The following is a 12,659-nucleotide window of genomic DNA, read 5'->3' as shown; positions in this document are numbered from 1 at the left end:
GGGAGAGCTTCACTTGCAGACTCGGGTGGAACAGCTACAGTGCAGACTGGATTATTTTCGTCCCGCCTGTGATATAACTTTAGCATATTGATGTGACATAGTTGCTTGCTCTTTCTACGATCTGGTGTGGCGATGACATAGCTGACATCACTGAGTTTCTTCTCCACGAAATAAGGGCCACTAAACTTGGCTTGAAGAGGTTGCCCATGAACTGGTAGCAGAATCAAAACCTGATCTCCTGGCTGAAAGTGGCGTAACCTGGACTTCTTATCATACCAAGTCTTCATCTTCTCCTGAGCAGCTCCTAAATTCTCTCTCGCCAGCTGTAAAGCAGTGGACAGCCGTTCTTTGAACTTCATCAACTACTCCAGCAGGTTGACGTCATCTTCCTCCGACAGCCAGCATTCCTTGAGTAACTTAAGGGGTCCTCTTACTTCATGGCCAAACAGTAGTTCAAAAGGTGAGAAGCCCAGTGATTTATTTGGAGATTCTCTTGCGGCAAATACAACAAATGGAAGACCTTTATCCCAGTCTTTCTGATGTTCCAAACAGTATTTCTTGAGCATCGATTTGAGTGTTTGATGATATCTCTCCAACGCTCCTTGGGTCTGGGGATGGTAAGCTGAAGATGTGATCTGGGTGATGCCCAACTCTTTCAGAGACTGTTTGAAAACGTTTGACATGAAATTACTTCCCCGGTCTGACTGTACCTCCTTGGGCAGACCAAACTTTGTGAAGAACCCTAGCATTTCCTTAACCACGTTCTTTGCTGAGATATTTCTAAGTGGAATGGCTTCAGGATAACGAGTAGCCATATCAATCATGGTCAACACATAAGAAAATCCTGAAGAAGTCTTAGGAAGAGGGCCCACAATATCCACCAACACACGGGTGAAAGGCGCCTGAAAAGGAGGAATGGGAATTAGAGGTGCAACCTTTTCGGTCTGATTACACTTCCCAACAACTTGACAGGTGTGACAAGACTTACAATACCAGGAAACATCCCTGAAGATACCTGGCCAGTAGAAGTGTTTCAAAATGCGTCCCACAGTCTTCCTCACTCCAAGGTGTCCTGCCAAACTGGAATCATGAGCCACTCTAATGATATCCTGCCTACAAACACGAGGGATGACAACTTGATGTACAACCTCCCATTCACAGTCGGCTGATGCTGTTGGGGGTCTCCACTTCCTCATAAGTACTCCTGACTTTACATAATAACAAGTAGAAGCACCGGCTGACTCTTCTTCACTGTAAGCAGAGTTAGCTAGACCTTTCAACTCAGGGTCAGCAACCTGCAACTCAACCAACTCTTGACGAGACAAATTATCAACACTACGGGGTACTGCCTCATCTGGTGAGTGGTCCAAATTAGCAAGAAAAGTGTCAGCTAGGATAACATCATCATCATCATTATCCTCTAAATCACCAGTAACTTTAGACTTAGCCCTAGTAACAGCACATGCAGGGAACACATCAGGGACATCACAATCCTGGGACGCAGCCACTGGCTCACTAGACAACTGAGGAGCTGGACACACTTGACTTCCACCAATATCATTTCCAAGTAAGAAAGTTACACCTGACATTGGGAGTGTCTCAACCAACCCAACCATAACAGAATCATTAACAAAACCAGACTCTAAATTCACTCTGCACAGAGGGACAGAGAAGTAATTATTCCCTACACCTTGTAAGATCACAGTTTCATCAGAGGAATTAACATTAGAGCCTAGAACACTGGTCAGCATAAGGGATTGGCAAGCACCTGTATCACGATATATTTTAACTGATTTCCTGTCATTACTGTCCAGAGGACTGACAAAACCATCAGACAGGAAATTAGCACATGAACTCTTGAGAGTGTCACCCACGTTACTGCTCAAAAGAGGAGCTCCATCATGAGAATTTAAGTTACCCCTCAAAGCAGGTTCAGTTAACTCAGTTAAAGAATTCTGGGAACTCTCAAGAGTGGACACTAGACCAATTGACTGAATATTTAAAGACTCCTTTTTTGTTCACATCACGCTGTCTCCTGAAACATCTCTCCGTAGTATGACCAAGCTTACTACAATAAGTACATTTACTTTTCTGGAATCTAGAGGTGAAGCTGGTATTTACTTCCTGAGAAACATCATCCTTATTCTCTTTCCTGTTACCTGTACTCTGAGTAGAGGCAACGTACTTACTCTCAGCTTTCCCTTTTTCTCTAGAATATCTCTTGTGAGTGAGAACATACTCTTCAGCTAAAACTGCAGCATCAGACAAATTATCTATTCTTTTCTCATCAAGATATAGGCTTACATCTTTACTAATACACCTTTTGAAATCCTTCAGCAAAATCATCTGCTTAAATTTACCAAAATCAGAATCCACATTCTTAGAATTTAACCACTGCTCTAACAGATCTTCTTTGATTTTTGCATACTCAACATGGGATTGCTTATCTTGCTTATAAGTTGTCCTAAATTTTACTCTATAAGCTTCAGGAACAAGCTCATAGGCCTTAAGAATCAAGCTCTTAACTACATCATAATTATCAGATTGATCCTGAGGCAAAGATGCATAAGTTACTTGAGCTTTACCGGTGAGAACAGTTTGAAGGAGTACTGGCCAATACTCCTTAGGCCAATTAAAACCTGTAGCTACCCTCTCAAACAACTGAAAATACTTTGTTAAATCAGATTCATTAAAAGGAGGGACAAGTTTAACATTTTTAGCCACATCAAAATCATCAGAGCAAGATGATCCAGTTCCACCTTGTTTCATGCGATACTCATGGTCTGCCTGAATCCTAGGAAGTTCAACTTGTGCGTGAAACTCAGCCTCCTTAGCTTTTGCCTGAAATTCAGCTTCCTTCACACGAGACTCCGCCTCCTTAGCCTTAGCCTCCTGCAGGGCTAGCTGTAACTTAGCTAATTCAATCTGCGTTTGCTCATTTGGAGGAGTTGCATTAAACAAGCTTTTATTAATCATGCCAACAATTTGATCTTTAGAATGATGAGAGTGAACTGCAATTCCCAATTGTTGAGCAACAAGCTTAAGTTCATTCTTTGTTCTGTTTTCTATATCACACACTGTTTGCACATTTGACAAAAAATCTTTGGCTTCATCAAGTGTAGAAATAGTAGCCATCATGAATATATCACAGTCACAAAATATCAAACAATATCCTTATGATAATATCCTGAATATCCTGATATGAGGTCGCCAAATTTATGTTACGGAACAGAGAAAGATAACGTACACTTTAAGTGAGAATGCTAAAAATCACTACTGTCCCGTAAAGTTCCAGGTTCAAAACAAAAGAGTTAGGTAAAATTACAAGTTAAAGTTTAATGCTCAAACTAACAACAAAACATTCAGAACTCATAAGGATAATGTAATGGCAAATAAACAGGTTAAATATATGGTTAACTGCAATAACCTCTATTAACACGAAATTAGCAAGAGTAAATTTATCTAAGTCAGCCCTGATAAAATGAGATACTAGATAATACTCAGTGAATGCCAGGTAAATAATTACAGATACAAACTATTATCAAAAATGACTGACATAAAGAACCCCACACGAATTACAAAAACTTCACTAGGCCTACAAATTAAACTTATGCTATACAGTACAAGAAAAAATGGAACAACAGTTATACTCAAATTACACACAGCTGCTAGATGGTTGGAGATTTCTTGAGCACTCACAATAATAATATCTGTACAGGGGAGGACAGAGATGTGAACAAAATGAGGAGCAGATCTAAGTGGCAATGATGCAGAGACTGAGCTCATTATATAGGGGCTGGCAGAGCTTGATACAACTTGTAATAAGGACGCGCAAATGAAGCCACGGGGACAAAGAGATGAAAATCCCGCAAAGTATAACAGAGAGAACGACTTACTCTACTATAACGGTAGAAGGGGGGGACTGAGGCAGAACACGCTCGTGATCAAACATGCAGCAACTGTGCGTTAAAATTACACAAAGGATGATGAAATCATAGGCTATGTAACAGTACACACTATCTATACCATGTACACACTATCTATACCATTCTCACTTACGCCATTAGATGACCAGTATACAAGAGAAGGACGTAGATGTGTCCTGTTTTGTTCTACATGAAAACCGCCATCGAAACGTCCTAACTACCATACTGTCATACCTACAACACAAATCATCACAGGGGTTCTATCCCAAAGTTCCCCATCAGTGATCTCCACCCGAGGCTATCCTGCCCCCTTCTATCCACAACCGTACATTTTATTCTGAACTTCATTTTGAATTTCTTTTGGGGAAATCTGTTATTCAAACCTTTTCTCCGTCAACAGTGCCCAATATACGTTACTCGTCTGTTCTCATTGTGCCTCACCATCATCCAGCCTATCCTGCTCCCTCCCCTCTGCCCAACCCATTCATTTTTAGCTCCATCGATGAAATCTGTGACTTACACCTTATCGGTCAAACTACATAATCCATCATCCAAGGTATATTCAATCGTCCTAGTCAATCCAGTCCTAGCCAGTCCCACCCAGTTTTCTTCACCCATCCCATCCACTTCCTTTGCTGAAAGATGACGTACATGTACTCGTCTATGGAGATACACGTGACGAAGGACTGCGTCGCTTTTTTTTTGTTTGTTTGTTTCCTCCACCTAACAGTCAGAGGAGGGTGTTATCACTAGGATCAGTAGGAGTCAGTCCATAGAGTTGGACGGCAGGGCGGCTGGCAGGGCGCAGAGACTTCGTTGCCGGGCCAGAATTTAGAAAGTATTCACTACTGAGTCATGAAATTTCACCTGGTTATGTGTCTTATAGTGAACTGGTGCCTTTCGAAAGGTAGAATGCTGTGTCTTATGTAGCTTTTTATTACTGAAAATAATTTAAAAATATATATTTCCGGGCTAGGACTCAGAGGCTAATACATGCTTCAAACTTTCCAGGAATATGTGTTAATATGCCTCCTGGTGTCTTTTGTAGTTAGAATGCCATGAGATTATACAGCGTTATGAAATTGCAGTAATACATAAAACTGATTTCTTTAATACATTTTTCTATTAAAACTTCACAACTATTACACCCAGGAGGCAGATATTGTACATGATAAATGATTATATAATTATTTAATTACTGGAGTTTCGTGACTGTACCTACTATGTAATCATAAAAAACCGAAATTTAAAAAGCGCAAGTCATAGTTTCATCAAATCTGCTCGTAACTTCATTATTACCATGGATATAAAGTTTTTATGTCTCTGTGTTATATACCGTACAGGGGGGGAGGGGGCGAGGGTAGTTATGCGCTTGGTTAGGTGTACAGGGAGGTGGGGAGTATGTGTTTGGTCCGATGGAGAGTTGCAACAGCGTAGCGTTGCCTATGTTTTAATTTAGTAGTGCACGAAATTACTATGTCACAGATGTTTGTTAAGTGCGTCTATAGAGAAAATTTTTATTGATGAGAATGAAATAAAAACAAACTTGAAATGACAAGAACACATGAAAATATCTCTGAAATGTGAAATCATGAACAAATACTGCATGAAAGTAAAAAAGAACCGTGCGACTTTCGTTGTGAATTTAAAAATATTAATTCAATATTATATACAATGAAGGAAATGTTGGACACCTTATCTTCGCATTTCCTCAATGAATAGGGACGAATGGAAGATGATTTAACAGACATGAAAATAAAAGAAAAATATCACAAATAAATACGTAAAAAACATCCAGCGTGACAACTACATAAAGGGAACTATGATAGAGCGAGATAGGAGTGGTAAATGGCTTTGTGTTATCGAAGGCTTAAGGCAATTTAATAAGATGTGTAATTGTTGAAGAAAGGGGGGAAGAGGTCACCGATTACCTGAAAGAGAGAGAGAGAGAGAGAGAGAGAGAGAGAGAGAGAGAGAGAGAGAGAGAGAGAGAGAGAGAGAGAGAGAGAGAGAGAGAGAAAGTGGCAAAACAAAAAATAACTTGTATGCACTGTTAAAAAAAGGCCCCTCACTGACAGTGTGCCCTGTTCGCATTCAGTATGTCAATCTGCCTTCTCGCCATCTTCAGTGCTGAGCTATAACACGAGATTAACATTAAAATACGATGCTAATCACGAAGAAGTGCATTGAAAATTAAACAGATCCATACGAGTAGTATTGTTTTACTCTATCTCTGAGCTAAAACATAAACTGCAAGAGAATGAAAATCTCCTGCTACTTAAACTGAATGAACTCTAGTATCGTTGAGTTTATTTCAGAATGTTTACAGTTACCGTAGTTTTATGGGAAAGATGAAGAAAAAAAAAATCAGAGCTACCAAAACTAACTCCCATGACTGCCAATATTTCTCATTTGTGATAACAACTCAGGATTAAGGTTTCATTTGCCGCAAAAGCACGAAGAGGAACACTGTAAAAGAAAAAGAAAAAACAGAAAAGAGTAGGGAAATTGGAGGCTGGTAAAGTATTAAAAAAAAAAAAAAAAAAAAAAAGACAAAGGAAAAATGAGACTCTTAAAAACTGAAGAAGGAACTCCCTTTGCGGTTTACGACTCGGGCCAGACCTTGATTATATGAGCCAAGATTCTTATCATTTACACCCGGATCTGTCCAAACATTCCGTTCTGTATACCATTTTTGCCCCAAGATCTATAGTAAGTTTGGTTTTCTCGGGATGATTATTTTTCCATTTTCTTATTATTTTAATCCAACGTAACAACCTATCCTGTCCTGTCCTAACCTAACCTCTCCTAACCTAACAGATGAACGTAAGTAACAAACTAACCAGACACTAGCAAAAATAATCTTAACCTAAATTAGACTTTCCTGGTTAAGAAAAAGTGCAAAAACTGTACTGAGAACAGAAATCAGTGATCCGGACGGGACAGAATTGGCACACCTGATTTTGTCGAGAAATGGAAGAAGATAACGAGTTGCATGCCATTCCCACTGCTGTGGTATTTCCTTTTTATATATATATATATATATATATATATATATATATATATATATATATATATATATATATATATATATATATATATATATATATATATATTGTTACGGAACAGAGAAAACTGTCCCGCAAAGTTCCAGGTTTAAAACAAAAGAGTTAGGTAAAATTACAAGCTAAAGTTTAATGCTCAAACTAACAACTAAACATTCAGGACTCATAACGATAATGTAATGGCAAAAAACAGGTTAAATATATGGTTAACTGCAATAGCCTCTTTTAACACGAAATTAGCAAGTGTAAATTTATCTAAGTCAGCCATGATAAAATGAGAAAACCGGATAATGCTCAGTTAAAGCAAGATATATCATTAGAGATACAAAATATTATTACTACTGGCTGACAGCAAAACTTTACACCAATCACAAAAACCTCACCAGGCCTACGAATTAACACCTTATGCTATACAGTACAAGAACAAAATGTAATAACGCTTATACTCAAATTACACAGCAGCTTTGGAGACTTCCTGAGCACTCACAAAAATAATAACAACTGTGCAGGGGAGGACAGAGATGTGAACAAAATGAGGAGTAGATCTAAGTGGCAATAATGCAGAGACTGAGCTCATTATATAGGGGCCGGCAGAGCTTGATACAACTTGTAAGAAGGACGCGCAAATGAAGCCATAGGGGACAAAGAGTTGACACACCTGCTCTGAACAACAGAAAGAACGACTTACTCTACTATAAGGGAGGAGGGGGGGAATGAGGTAGAACACGCACTATGGAAGTCACGAGGCGAATCGTGATCAAACATGCAGCATACTGTACGTTAGAATTATGCAAAGGATGATGAAATCATAGTCTATGTAACACCTCCTCACAAAGAAAAAGAAATTTACAAAGGAAATTTCTTATTACTCTAAAACAATCTGTCTAAAGTCTAGATAAGCAATCTGCAATAACATTTTCTTTCCCCTTGACATGTTGTATGTCTAATGAATACTCCTGAAGAAGTAGACTCCATCTTGTCAATCTCTGATTTTTATCTTTAAACTTACTAAGGAATTTCAGTGGGTTATGATCGGTATAAATGACTATGAGGTCAAAACCAGAACACAAATAAAATGAAACATGCTGTAAACCCAAAATAAAGGCCTAAAGCTCTTTCTCGATAGTTGAGTAGTTCTTTTGAGGTGGAGTGAACTTCTTACTGTAATAAGATACAGGGTGTTCAATACCCTGATCATCCTCTTGCAGCAAAACAGCCCCAGCTCCTGTATCACTTGCATCAACAGCCATCTTAAAAGGCTTAGCAAAATTTGGAGTAGCGAGCACTGGCTGACTTAATAGGATAGCTTTAACTTTGCTGAAAGAGGATTCACAGTTATCGGTCCAGACAAATTTAACTCCCTTTTTCAGTAGGTCTGTAAGTGGTGATACAAGAATTGAAAAGTTAAGAACAAATCTCCGGTAATAACCTACCATTCCCAAAAATCTTTGTAGCTCTTTCCTATTTTTAGGTCTGGGAAGATCACTTATAACCTGAACCTTAGCTCCTGGTGGTGCAACATGTCCATCACCAATTACGTACCCAAGGTACTGAACTTTAGCTTGACCAAACTCACACTTTGATAAATTAGCTACAAGATTAGCCTGAACCAAACGCTCAAGAAATTTACTGAAATGGCATAGGTGATCTTTCCAGTTGTCACTGAAGATTAATACATCATCAATATAAACAACACACCCTGCCAAACCCTCTGTTACAACATTCATGAGCTTCTGAAATGTGGCTGGTTCATTCTTCATACCATATAGCATTACAGAACATGCAGAAGTCTTTCCTAGTGTTACAAAACATGAGCTCTCCTTAGTACGTTCAGTCATAGGTACTTGCCAGTATCCCTTTAACAAATCAAACTTACTTATGTACCTAGCCTTTCCGATCTTGTCTATGCAATCTTCCACGCGAGGGAGAGGGTAAGTGTCTGTTTTGGTTATCTGATTAACACGTCTGTAGTCGATGCAAAGCCGCTGTGATCCACCTGGCTTAGGGACTAGAGTGACAGGAGAACTCCACTTGCTCTGACAGGGCTCAATCATCCTGTGGTCCAACAGGTAGCCAAGCTCCTTCTCGATGAGAGGAACTTTCACTGGGTTCACACGGTAAGGAGGCAGTTTAATTGGCTTTGCGTCTCCAACATCGACATCATGCATCAACACAGTGGTTCTTCCTGGAGTGGCACGGAACACTTGTGGGTACTCCTGCAGTAATGCCGAAAACTCCTGCCTTTCCTCGGGAGGTAGATGAGAAAGCTTAGTCTGGAGATCATTCATGATATCAGGATTCTTCCCCAAACTATCACTCAGGCTCATGCTGCATGGGAGAGCTTCACTTGCAGACTTGGGTGGAACAGCTACAGTGCAGACTGGGTTATTTTCGTCCCGCCTGTGATATAACTTTAGCATGTTGATGTGACAAAGTTGCTTGTTCTTTCTACGATCTGGTGTGGTGATAACATAGTTAACATCACTGAGTTTCTTCTCCACGAAATAAGGACCACTAAACTTGGCTTGAAGAGGTTGCCCATGCACCGGTAGCAGAATCAAAACCTGATCTCCTGGCTGAAAGTGGCGTAACCTGGACTTCTTATCGTAACAAGTCTTCATCTTCTCCTGAGCAGCTCCTAAATTCTCTCTCGCCAGCTGTAAAGCAGTGGACAGCCGTTCTTTGAACTTCATCAACTACTCCAGCAGGTTGACGTCATCTTCCTCCGACAGCCAGCAATCCTTGAGTAGCTTAAGGGGTCCTCATACTTCATGGCCAAACAGTAGTTCAAAGGGTGAGAAACCCAGTGATTCATTTGGAGATTCTCTTGCGGCAAATACAACGAATGGAAGACCTACATCCCAGTCTTTCTGATGTTCCAAACAGTATTTCTTGAGCATCGATTTGAGTGTTTGATGATATCTCTCCAACGCTCCTTGGGTCTGGGGATGGTAAGCTGAAGACGTGATCTGGGTGATGCCCAACTCTTTCAGAGACTGCTTGAAAACATTTGACATGAAATTACTTCCCCGGTCTGACTGTACCTCCTTGGGCAGATCAAACTTTGTGAAGAACCCTAGCATTTCCTTAACCACGTTCTTTGCTGAGATATTTCTAAGTGGAATATCTTCAGGATAACGAGTAGCCATATCAATCAGAGTCAACACGTAAGAAAATCCTGAAGAAGTCTTAGGAAGAGGGCCCACAATATCCACCAACACACGGGTGAATGGCGCCTCAAAAGGAGGAATGGGAACTAGAGGTGCAACCTTTTCGGTCTGATTACACTTCTCAACAACTCGACAGGTGTGACAAGACTTACAATACCAGGAAACATCTCCGAAGATACCTGGCCAGTAGAAGTGTTTCAAAATGCGTGGCACAGTCTTCCTCACTCCATGGTGTCCTGCCAAACTGGAATCATGAGCCACTCTAATGATATCCTGCCTACAAACACGAGGGATGACAACTTGATGTACAACCTCCCATTCACAGTCGGTTGATGCTGCTGGGGGTCTCCACTTCCTCATAAGTACTCCTGACTTTATATAATAACAAGTACAAGCACCGGCTGACTCTTCCTCACTGCAAGCAGAGTTAGCTAGACCTTTCAACTCAGGGTCAGCAACCTGCAACTCAACCAACTCTTGACGAAACAAATTATCAACAGTACGGGGTACTGGCTTCTCTGGTGAGTGGTCCAAATTAGGAAGAAAAGTGTCAGCTAGGATAACATCATCATCACCATTATCCTCTAAGTCACCAGTAACTTTAGACTTAGCCCTAGTGACAGCACATGCAGAGAACACATCAGGGACATCACAATCCTGGGTCGCAGTCACTGGCTCACTAGACAACTGAGGAGCTGGACACACTTGACTTCCACCAATATCATTTCCAAGGATGAAAGTTACACCTGACATTGGGAGTGTCTCAACCAACCCAACCATAACGGAACCATTAACAAAACCAGACTCTAAATTCACTCTGCACAGAGGGACAGAGAAGTAATTATTCCCTACACCTTGTAAGATTACAGTTTCATCAGAGGAATTAACATTAGAGCCTAGAACACTGGTCAGCATAAGGGATTGGCAAGCACCTGTATCACGATATATTTTAACTGATTTCCTGTTATTACTGTCCAGAGGACTGACAAAACCATCATACAGGAAATTAGCACATGAACTCTTGAGAGTGTCACCCACGTTACTGCTCAAAAGAGGAGCTCCATCATGAGAATTTAATTTACCCCTCAAAGCAGGTTCAGCTAACTCAGTTAAAGAATTCTGGGAACTCTCAAGGGTGGACACTAGACCAATTGACTGAATATTTAAAGACTCCTTTTTGTTCACATCACGCTGTCTCGTGAAACATTTCTCCGTAGTATGACCAAGCTTACTACAATAAGTACATTTACTTTTCTGAAATGTAGAGGTGAAGCTGGTATTTACTTCCTGAGAAACATCATCTTTATTCTCTTTCCTGTTACCTGTACTCTGAGTAGAGGCAACGTACTTACTCTCAGCTTTCCTTTTTTCTTTAGAGTATCTCTTATGAGTGAGAACATATTCATCAGCTAAATCTGCAGCATCAGACAAATTATCTATTCTTTTCTCATCAAGATATAGGCTTACATCATTATTAATACACCTTTTGAAGTCCTCCAGCAAAATCATCTGCTTAAATTTATCAAAATCAGAATTTACATTTTTAGAATTTAACCACTGCTCTAACAGATCTTCTTTGATTTTTCCATACTCAACATGGGATTTCTTATCTTTCTTATAAGTTGTCCTAAATTTTACTCTATAGGCTTCAGGAACAAGCTCATAGGCCTTAAGAATCAAGCTCTTAACTACATCATAATTATCAGATTGATCCTGAGGCAAAGATGCATAAGTTACTTGAGCTTTACCGGTGAGAACAGTTTGAAGGAGTACTGGCCAATACTTTTTGGGCCAATTAAAACCTGTAGCTACCCTCTCAAACAACTGAAAATACTTTGTTAAATCAGATTCATTAAAAGGAGGGACAAGTTTAACATTTTTAGCCACATCAAAATCATCAGAGCTAGATGATCCAGTTCCACATTGTTTCATGCGATACTCATGGTCTGCCTAAATCGTAGCAATTTCAACTTGTGCCTCAGCCTCCTTAGCACGAGCCTGAAACTCAACCTCCTTAGCTTTTGCCTGAAACTCAGCCTCCTTAGCATTTGCCTGAAACTCAGCCTCCTTAGCATTTGTCTGAAACTCAGCCTCCTTAGCACGAGCCTGAAATTCAGCCTCCTTAGTACGAGCCTCCTGCAGGGCTAGCTGTAACTTAGCTATTTCAATCTGCGTTTGCTAATTTGGAGGAGTTACATTAAACAAGCTTTCATTAATCATGTCAACAATTTGATCTTTAGAATGATGAGAGCGAACAGCAATTCCCAATTGTTGAGCAACAATCTGAAGTTCATTCTTTGTTCTGTTTTCTACATCACACACTGTTTGCACATTTGACAAAAAACCTTTACCTTCATCAAGCGTAGTAATAGTAGACATCATGAATAAATCACAGTCACAAAATATTAAGCAATATCCTTATAATAATATCCTGAATATCCTGATAAGAGGTCGCCAAATTTATGTTACGGAACAGAGAAAACTGTCCCGCAAAGTTC

Source organism: Coenobita brevimanus, chromosome 24, assembly GCF_032717465.1.
Source record: "Coenobita brevimanus isolate Jiangsu-jjx chromosome 24, ASM3271746v2, whole genome shotgun sequence".
In the NCBI taxonomy this organism is placed as follows: domain Eukaryota; kingdom Metazoa; phylum Arthropoda; class Malacostraca; order Decapoda; family Coenobitidae; genus Coenobita; species Coenobita brevimanus.
Note: the sequence above shows the minus strand (reverse complement) of the source record.